Source organism: Rhinolophus hipposideros (assembly GCF_964194185.1).
Source record: "Rhinolophus hipposideros genome assembly, chromosome: 4".
NCBI lineage: Eukaryota > Metazoa > Chordata > Mammalia > Chiroptera > Rhinolophidae > Rhinolophus > Rhinolophus hipposideros.
This window is the reverse complement of record NC_138050.1, coordinates 20,112,047-20,120,548: the sequence shown is the minus strand read 5'-3', so window position 1 is coordinate 20,120,548 and position 8,502 is coordinate 20,112,047.

The following is an 8,502-nucleotide window of genomic DNA, read 5'->3' as shown; positions in this document are numbered from 1 at the left end:
GGGTATCACTGTATTTAATAGTACAGTCTTTTCCCAGCGAAATTATCCCAGGTCTTCTCTAAAGACCTATCATTATTTGTAGGCTGTCTTCCCCTTTGTGATAGCTCTCCCAATAAATATTAATATTAAGGTTTTCGTTTTACCCCAAGAAATATTGAACAATTTTTAATCCATGCTTGTGCTTTCCCCCCACTTGCAATGTGTTTCCCATAGACCAGTTAAAACCTTATTCATCTTTTAAGACCTGATTTGCCCACCAACCCATCCATATAACCTCCTGGATCATCCTAGTAGGACATGGGCTGTTCTTTCTCTGAACTCACATAAGACACATTTTGTGCTACTGCACAGGAATTTATCATATACCATGGCTATTGGTATACCTGCCATCAAGATCAGCTTGCTGAGGGCAGGGATTATTCTAGACGTCTTTGTATATCGTATAGCAGCTACAGTTCTAAAAGTACTTTGATCCTACTAGAACTTTCATTGCCTCTATCATCTTTCACACTCCCCTTGCCAACTCTTACTTCTGTGGCTTACTTTCTCTGGTCAGTCTATATAACGTTTGGCTGTACATGCCACCAATTCCCTTCTCCTTTTTCCCTTTGGTGGAATGCTACAGGCAAAACTCCATTCCTGTCAACCTGGTCAAGACCAACTCTGCTTACTCCATGTCTGCACATGCGTTTGTTTTGCTTTGCTGGTGAAGAAGACTTTATTTATTTTTTAATTTTTAAATTTCCTTTTTTTATTTTAAGTATAGTTGGTATACAATATTATATTAGTTATATTAGTTTCAGGTGTACAATATAGTGATTCAACATGTTTATACTTTATAATGTGTTTACCCCACTAATTCTAGTACTCATCTGTCACCGTGCAAACTTATCACAATATCATTGACTATATTCCCCTTCCCCTTTTCACTTATCTCCCCACCCCTTCCCTCTGGTACCATCCCTTTGGTCTCTATTTCTATGGGTCTGTTTTTATTTTGTTTTGTTTTGTTTGTTTGTTTCGTATATTTTTAGGTTCCACATATACGTGAAATAATCTAATGCTGTACACCATACCAAACACAAATACAGTACAGTATTTGTGTTTCTCTGTCTGATTTATTTCACTTAGCATGATACCCTCCATGTTGTTGCAAATGGCAAGATTTCATTATTTTTTATTGCTCTGTAATATTCCATTGTATGTATAGACCATATCTTCTTTATTAATTCATCCATCAGTGGACACCTACATTCTCTTCAACAAATGGCATTGAGAAAACTGGACAGATGCATGCAAAAAGAAAAAAAAAGGAAACTGGACCACTGTCTTACACCATATTCAAAAATAAACTCAAAATGGATTAAAGACTAAAATGTAAGACCCAAAACCATAAAACTCCTAGAAGAAAACATACATCGTAAACTATTTGGCATCACACTGAGTAATATCTTTTTGGATATGGCTCCTCAAGCAAGGGAAACAAAACCAAAAAGAAACAAATGGGACTTCATCAAACTAAAAAGCTTCTGCACAGCACAGTGAAGGAAACTTTCAACAAAACAAAAAGATAGCCTACTCAACGCCCATGAGTTTTGAATGTGGCTTGAGAACAAGACACAGCTATGCCAACCTCACTGCAATTCATGGTTTCCAATCTCAAGGGGCCCTTGTGCTATCCGTTAGTGCTACTTCATTTTTTAGACCCACCTTGTCCAGTATGGCAGCCACTGGCCACATATGGCTACTGAGCACTTGAATATGGCTAATCTGAATTGAGATGTGCTAAAAATGTAAAACGCACACTAGCTTTTAAAAACTCAGTACTAAAAAAAAAATGAATGTAAAATACCTCAATAAATTTTTTATACTGAGTACATGTTCAAATGATAACATTTTGAATATGTAGGGTTAAATAAATAAAATATATAACTAAAATCAACTTTACCTGCTTATTTTTACCTTTTAAGGTGGCTACTAGAAACTTTGGAGTTCTATGTGTGGCTTGCATTATAATTACATGGGGTATTACGGTCATAGAAAATTTACTAGACAATTCAATTGCTGTCCTTGACAATTCACTCTCTGAGGGGCTATTCCGTACCTCAAACTTGATTCTTCTCTCACCTCCACATTCTCGGCTGACAACCTGGCTTCTGATTCCAAACAAAGCCATCAGAAGAGCATGCTCATCTTCACACTAGCAGACACACTCATACATCTGAGTTCCCTTTTGTTATAAGGAGGCCCTGCCCTGCTCCTGCTCCTACCTGAGGCTGGTTGAATACTCAGGCATTGGACCCTGTTCCCTCTCACTTACCTGAGGACTTCACTCATTCTCTTACCTACATTACCATTTTTTGCCTCTCAATATGAGCAGTTCTATCAGCATGATATTTTGTGATAATATCTCCAATCTTTAAAAAACAAGTCCTCCAACTAGTAGTCTATGTCTCTGTTCCGTTTAAGAATAAAACTCATTGTAATTGTCTAAATTATTTACCTACAATTCCTTTTTAACAATTCCCTTTGGAACTTACTCCAAACAGATTTTGTACCTGCAACTCCACCAACACTGCCCTTGTCAAGATCCCTAATGACTGCTCCATTGATACGTTTAATGGCAAATTCGCAGTCCTCATCTTATTTGATATAGATCATCAGCAGCTTTTGACACAAATGATTACTCTTTTCTTGACTCACTCTCTTATTTTGAGAGACGTTCAGCAGGTCAGCAGACGTTCATGGTTTTACTTCTCTAATTCACTTCACAGACCTTTTACCTGGCTTCTCCACATCCCCATGACATCTTAATTTTGGGGTGCTTTAGGCTCAGTCTTGGTCCTCTTCCCTGTCTACACTTATGCCATGGTGATTTTAAATACCAGCTATTTACCACTGGTGCCCAGATATATGTCTTTTGCCATGAACTCCAGACTTCTGTAGCCAACTAACTACAGAATATCTCCACTTGAGTGTCTAAAAGTCATTTTAAATTTCAAAATGAGGTTCTGGATCCCCAAACCTGCTTCTCCCCATCTTCTAAGTCTTATTTGGCTGTGGCTAATATCCTTCCAGTTATATAGGCAAAAAATGTTGACGTCATTCTTGACTCCTCCAGTACTTTCATCTATAGCCACTTAGCAGATCTTATTGGCTCAACCTTCAAAATATGCCTCAAATTGGATCACTTGTTATTACTTCCATAGCTACTACCCTAGTCCTAGCCACTATTTTTTTCCTACCTGGAATATTGCAGGACCGTCCCAAATGGTCACACTACTGCCCTCTCCTCATTATGTATTCTTCACACATCAGCCACAGTAATACAGTCAGACTAAGTACTCCTCTACTCTAAACCCACCATGGTTTCCATTTTTACTTAGAGTAAAAGCCAAATTCTATCTGTGACTTGCCTCCTATTATGCTTCTAATAACACTGGTCTTTTTGCTGCTCTCATCTCTTCAGGGCCTTTGCACTTGCTCTCCCCTCTACCTGAAAGACTTTTCTCTCATCTACTTCAAGTATGTCTCTGCTCCAATGTCACCTTATTCAAGAGGCCTTCTCCAAACCCATTACTGAAAATAGCATTCCCTGTCACTCTCTTATCCTTTCTCCTTGCTGTTTTCTTTGTAATTCCATCTTGTAATTATTTAATTTATTGATGTGTTTATTAACTGTTGTAGTGGGGTGAATGGTGACCCCTAAAGCTTATGTCCATGTTCGCATCAATGGAATGTGTGAATATTACCATATATGGCAAAAATAAATATGACCTTAGATGTTTACAGATACGATTGCATTAGGGTTATTGAGGTGAAATTATTTGGGATTATCTGGGTGGACCCTAAATGCCATCACAAGTGTCCTTATAAGGAAGACGTAAAGGAAGACAACAGAGCCAGAAGAGGAGGCAGCAATGTGACAGAGGCACAAGTTGGAGTAATGTGTCCACAGACAAGGAATGCTGACAGCAACCAGAAACTGGAAGAGGCAAGAAACAGCTTTCCCCCTCCAGCCTCCAGAAGGAAAGCTGCCCTGTTGATACCTGGATTTAGGACTTCTGGTCTCCAGAACTGTGAGAGAAGAAATTTCTGTTGTTTAAGCCACCTGTTTGTGATAATTGGTTACAGCAGCCATGAGAAACTAAACACACCTGTTTTCCTTATTAGACTGTAAGCACCTGGACGTTGTCCTCAACTGTGTCCCCAGGACTGCAGCGCTGCCCTGCACAGAGCCGCAGCTCCTTTGGTATTTGATGAATGAAGACATATAAGTCATGTAGTTAGTCCTTGAAGCTTTTATTTTTAACCGAGGGATTTGATTCCTCTAGGAGTTCCCCAGGTCTTACAACTTTTGATAAATATCTAAACTCAAAGAAAAAAGTTGGACAATTTTAAGGATTAAATTAATAAGCACATTTTGGTCAAATGTTGGGTTAAAAGCAATCATGTAGCTATCATTCAATAAATAGTTAATAATCCTGGTGACCACCGTAACACAAATAGGGCCAGGGCAGGCCACTTGGAAGAGTGCTTCTTTTTCTCTTCTCCCTTATCTCAAAGACTGAATACCTATACCTTTTTAAAAAGCATGTTTTAAATTTTATTATCATGGGATGTTTTCTTCCACAGCCATATTATCATTATCATCAACAACAATAATCTTGGTAAAAATTCCCACATGTTTATAGTTCCAGGATGTTTACGGGGATTTGGTCATCTTGGAGTCAGGCCATGGTTTTTAATTTAAGACCATATAGTGTCCGGAGCAATGTGTGATACTTGTATGAGGACATTTTGTGGATGTCTCTTCATCATGCTGAGAAAAAGTTGAGTCATTTGATATTATTTTGATGGATTTCCTTGGATATTTCACCCTCCCATTCCCCTGGACTCTTATGTTTGGATTCTCCATGACAATGATTTCTCAATGGTGGAAATACATTTGTTTATTGAATAAAAACAGGGGCCATGCGGGGAACTTTCTAAGCAGAGCTAAACAAGCAAGTGACAAGGTAGTACCTGCACACTCTCTCTTGTCCTTAGATGCACTCCTCGTTGCCTTCTCTACTTTCTGGAAGCCTGAAAGCTCCTAGGTCACCTGCTCTTACAGCCTTTTAACTATATTCCTTATACTTTTCAAAATACATTTTTATACATTTTCTTTTGCCTCTTCAGAACCAGTTCTCTCTCCCCATTTAAATGCTCTTTTACTTTTCTGATACAGTTCCTCCCCAAAGTGGGTTAGTTTCTTTGATTTAAATGAAAGCCTTTGGAAGGTAGGAAATCATACAGAACACAAGAGTGCAAGAATTAAGTATTTCACATCTAAAAATTCCTTCCAAGAGTTGGCCCTGTTTTCCATTGTTCTTCATGCTCTGGTCCCAGATACTTAGGTAGTAAATCTATCTGAGAGGAGTATAAATTCTGTGGATCCATGAGTTTCAAGACACATTTAATTTAGCAGAACTTCAAATAAGTATTTGTATAATCAGGGTATCCTCATTAGGGATCCCAGTGTTCCATTCTACAGCCAAAAAATTACCACAGTCCTGGTTTCACTTAGCTGTTGTAGCCCTGGTGTGTGTTACCAGAGAGCTTACCTTTGTCTGATGTGACTTGTTTACTGCCATGCTCAATAGAAGTGATATTTAAAGCAGAGCCATAGTTAATAAATTTCTCTTCTTGTAGACAAGCTCACATCTGCTCCATGATTATTGTCCTAAGTCAAGAGATACTTTCAAGGTTGGCAGAAATCCTTTCCAACATAGAATTAGCACTAATTCGTTCCTCTTGTCTTGTTGAAGACTTTGATAATAATCATGGTTTCATTTTCTTTTCCCTTAAAAAAGCATTATGAAATGTCTGTGGAGCGTAAAGGGTATCTGGTGGAAAAAGAAATTCACAGTGATCCTAGAAATAAGTTGCAGAAAACAGTGTTGGCTTAAGTTGCTGCAAAGAGAAGAGAGGCGGTTTTACAAGCCCCTCACCCCTTCCTTCTGTGTCACTCTAGCTCTGAATGCAGCTTAGGAGCACAGGAGTACAGTGCAAGCTTGGAACACTCTGGTGTGTGTGTGTGTATGTGTGAGATTTCCTGTATCGATAAACATGTGATCGCCATAATATTTTCCATGTGATGAACATGTGAAACTGTATCAGATATCGATAAACATGTGTCTCCTCTCACTTTCTCCACCCATTTCAGTAGACTGAAATATGAGTTGCAAAGATCGTTGAATGAAGAGATTTCTTTATTAACAATGGATACCACCAAAGATAAGAAATTCCAGAATGACATGCAGTTCTAAGCAGTGATTACATATCTAACATGTTCCCAAATGGGCTTTTGAGTCCTGACTAATTATTACATCATACTTTCCCAGAGGTATTTTAGCTACAGGCTTTAAAAACTGTTCATTATGAATAAAATGAGTCAGTCCATGGGAAAATGAGGGTGGCCCTTAACAAATCAGTATCACTAAGGAAGAATAGAGCTTGCCAAAAAAATAAGTCAGGCACTTTTATATTTATCCAGAAAACTCTTTATCTATGCATTATTTATTTTTTAACCTTTTATTTTGAAGTAATTACTGATTCAGGTTATTCAAAGATTACAGATTCATAGGAAATTGCAAAATATAGTACCTGGGGTCTTGTGAACTCTTCAACCAACCTTTACCAATGATGACATCTTATGTGGTTGTAGTACAACAGCAAAACCAGGAAACTGAATTAGTACAATAATGCTAACTAGATTACAGATCTCATTCTATTTTCATCAGTTTTTACATGCACTTGTGTGTGTGTGTGTGTGTGTGTGTGTGTGTATGCATGTATAGTTCTATGCAGTTTGAGTTCATGTACAGATTTTTGTAACCACTACCACAGTCAAAATACAGAACTGTTCCATCACTCTAAGTAACTCCCAGTGCTGCCCTTTTATAGTTGAATCCACACCACACCGATTAATATCCCTGTCACCTGGCAACGTCTAATCTGGTCTCCATCTCTAGTTTTGTTATGCACGAATCTTATATTAATGAATTCATACAGAATGTAACCTTTTAAGATTGACTTTTTTTTTCACTAGGCATGATACCCTTGAGATCCATCCAAGATATTGCATGTATTAATAGTTTCCTTCTTTACATTTTTGAGCAATATTCTACCATATACTTATTTTTAAGATCTACTTTTACCACACTACATTCCAAAAATGGGATTTGGGGGTGCTCACCAAAATAGTTACAGTACAGCGAGATAAAAATAGGTTAAGTCAGAAGATCAGAATCAGGTCCAAAAAAGAAAAAAAGAAAAAAATTAATATGAAGACAGGATTAAAGTGAGCATACAGAATACCTGTAAACAGTTGCTAGAAAATTTGTCTTTCAGCTTCCTGGTGGTCATTACAAAGAGAGAAAAACAGCCAGTAAGACAGCTCACATAGTCTGAAGACATAGGCAAACAAGTTTCTAAAGGGCAGGGTAGCCACTTCCAGCGCTAGAGCTAGAAGGAGAGTCTTCCCCAGGAGGTCTATCAGGAAATGGTGGCCAGTTACCAATTCAGAAATAAACCGAGACTCCATGAACGAATGAGTGTTAATAGCACAAGGAATTTTGTTGTACGGTTCTAGATTCTGATCATCTACCTTCCTCACTCTGCTACCTTAGGACAATAAGGATATAAACATTCTGTTCTATGTCCAGAGACACTTGTTCACGTGGTTGGATATGAAGTAATAGTTGAGCAGAAGGGCAGAGGTATGTGAACTGAAAAGCCATTTTGTTTTCTTTTGAAGCCCAGCGAGTTAGTTCTTTGCCTCATCTGGAGGTGCAAAATGGAGGTCTATGGGCCAATGAGCATTTGGATGTGTTTTATGGGGCCCAATGAGGGTGATTTTGTCATCCACGTTTAAACACTGAAAGAGTTCACATAACCTGGACTTCCAGTTTCCCTTGAAAGGTTAAGGTGGAAACAGTACCTGCGCACTTAGCTCTCCCCCATATCCTGCTTCTGAGATGGGGCTTCCAGTCTCCTGGTGTTCAGTAGCTGCTGCCTCCTTCAGAGTGGACACGTGTTTTCCGTCTCCTCATGGTCATACCTCAGCCTGCTTCTCTCACGTAATTTATGAGAAAGAGGCTGCCCCAGAGTTTGCCGCCCCTTTTCTAGACAGTTTGGGGATTCATCTTGGGTTTCGGGGGCCATGTTATGGGCATTGTATGCTATGGGTCCTTGATTGGGTTGGCAGACTGCGGTTATTTGCTCAGCCTTACTGTGTGTCACCCAAGGAGTCTAGTGACAACAGGGCTGAGATTCTCATAGAACAATCAATAGAGGCCTGCAAACTGGGCTTCTGTTACATAACAATATTTTCTGGCTAATTTAAAGCAGATTCAATCTTCCCTTTTATTAATAAAAAAATATCTTCCATGTATTCACTTGTTATTCACCTTGTTCCAGAAACTGTGTGTATATTATAAACCTCTCATTTAATTATCA